Source organism: Solanum dulcamara, chromosome 5 (assembly GCF_947179165.1).
Source record: "Solanum dulcamara chromosome 5, daSolDulc1.2, whole genome shotgun sequence".
NCBI lineage: Eukaryota > Viridiplantae > Streptophyta > Magnoliopsida > Solanales > Solanaceae > Solanum > Solanum dulcamara.
This window is the reverse complement of record NC_077241.1, coordinates 28506833-28509278: the sequence shown is the minus strand read 5'-3', so window position 1 is coordinate 28509278 and position 2446 is coordinate 28506833. Positions and strand designations below refer to the sequence as shown.

At 41.3% G+C, this 2446-nt stretch overlaps 1 pseudogene; it reads right to left on the bottom strand.

Moving 5' to 3' along the window:
- Positions 1-223: 223 nt before the first annotated feature.
- On the bottom strand, positions 224-343 carry LOC129891013 (5S ribosomal RNA; annotated as a pseudogene).
- Positions 344-2446: the final 2103 nt, after the last annotated feature.

Below are 2446 nucleotides of genomic sequence, written 5' to 3'. Positions count from 1 at the left end.
CTATATGAACGAACTTTAGCGCTACTCAGTAGCCAACCCTAATAAATAGGTGCGTACAAAAAGGGGTGAATACAATAGAAGGATTTAAACCAAAATAACCAAAAAGGGACATGGTTGTAGTGGAACTAAAGATCTACCCCTATACCGGTTGTAAGATAACAGAGGAAAGGGCAAGGCAACACATAAAGACTAGTGCCCCGCACATTATTGCAAGGATTGCCATGAAACGCGACATGAGGACTTCCCAAGGAGGTCACCCATCCCAGTATTTCTCTCACCTCAGCACGCTTAACTTCAAAATTCTGATGGAACTTAATGCGTTAGTGCTGGTATGATCGCGCGAGATGGAAGAATCTGAACTAGCGGCGGAGAAACAACATGAGATTATGTTCCTAGAGTACTATAAATTGCATTGAGGGTATTGTTAAAAGGATTTAAGCAAGAAAAGAAGGATTAGCTAATTGCTAACGGACGATGCACTCGAATGCCACAACTCTTCAACATAGTACCAGTTAATGAGAGGCAAACCACATAATGGCTATACGGGCTAGTGGGCGAGAGAATTTCGACACCACTTGGCAGCCAACTCTTAGGACGGAAAAAAAAAGCAAAACCCAAAAGGTAAGGGTACCAGTTGATGTAATTTACGGAAGACAGGAAGTAATACGCGAGGTTGAAAATCCCACAATATGACCAGGGCTACAAGACTCACTTCGCACTCCAACGCCATATGACTCTGGAGGGAATGTTACTTGTGGATTAATGATATTATCCCCTGCTCCTTCGATCAAAGGCTACCTACTCAGTCGAGAATGTGTAAAATTATAGGGTAAAAGAGTGGTAGGACCTTACGGAGTCCCCATATCTATTATCCCGGAAGAAGGAGCCCAAGTTATAGTTAACTACCGAGGATCAGTCTGCGAAGCAACTGGGAAGATAGATAAGTCTTCGTACACTACTTTACCCTCAAACCTGATGAACAGATTAAAGTGTACCATTTAAACATTAGAAGATATGTCATGAGCTGCTGTTGTTAACTTCACAAATAGCAGGGATGATTATCTATCACTTATCAAGTTGCCTACAATAATAATTACTACTCTAGTATCCCAATGGCCCCGTATAAGACTGGTAGAGCAAGACGTGTAAGTCCTCTAGTGGATGGGTCGATGTTAGAAAGACTAAGCTAAAAAGGCCTCAACATGATTAAGAAAACTATTGACTAACAACCCAGAGTCGGCAGAAATGATATACAGATAATCACCATCGACATACAGAGTTCAAATTGATGATTGGATGTTCATAACAGGGTCACCCAAAAAAAAAAGAAACTTAACCCAAAACACATTGGATCTTGTCAAGTTGCTCATAAGGTAGGAAAAGTTGTCGATAAGTTGAGCTTACCACCTGATTGGAAAACTATACGCCCAGTCTATTAGATAAGGATATTTCGCAAAGGTACCAGTGAGCCACCTAGAGTATGTTCCATAGATGATGTCCAGAAAATGGAATCCTGTGAGGAACAACCTATCGCCATCTTACATCGGCAAACTAGAAGATCGTAGACTAAAGACGTGCCTGTCGTCAAGATACTGTGGCAAAACTAAAACCAGAAAAGGGGATGACCTGACAAATTAAAGAAGACATAAAACATAAGTATTCGTACCCATTCCTAATGTCTACAGGTAACCCCAACTCCTGAAACTCGTATACTAAGTATTTGGATAGAAATAAGTGTTATGGCAATAGCAAAGAATCTCCTTACAAATAGTATAAAGTCTTAAGGGGAGTTTTATTTAACATTCGGGGACGAATGTTCTAAAGGGGGGAAGGATGTTACACCCCACACTTTTAGACTCGGAATATATCTTAAGTTCCTTAGACATTATCATGTGAGCCGGATAAGCTATGACATCATTAAATGACTCCAAGGAAAGAAGAGTGTGATACCCTATCAGAGGGAAGGTTGGAAATAGAGTCATAAGAAAGCCGAAGGGAATTGGAGGCCAAGAAATGAGTCGTACGACTCAATTTACCTACGTAAGCTACTAATTTAGAGGTCTTATACACTTGAGCTATTTAAGGACATACCAAGACTACGTAGCAAGGATTACACGGGTTCTTAAAATAAGATGAGATTACGAACCCATGAGGAAGAGAAAAAGATGACATGTGGCAGCCTAGAAAGGCGACATATGGCAGCACCTCAAGCAAGCAGGTAACCCACCTGCTTGGGGTCAAGTAGGTGACCCACCTGCTTGGGGAGGTGAACCCCACTGCCACGTGGCAGCACCCTATTGGCAGCATGCATAAGTGACTAAGTAATTCATTCCTTATCTTAAAACCTAGCCAAAAGCTGAAAAAGTTTGAGAGCAAAGGAACATAGCAACGGATGGCCCCTTTTCAAGGTAAGTTCCAATTTTCCTTCGTGAATTAATTATCTACA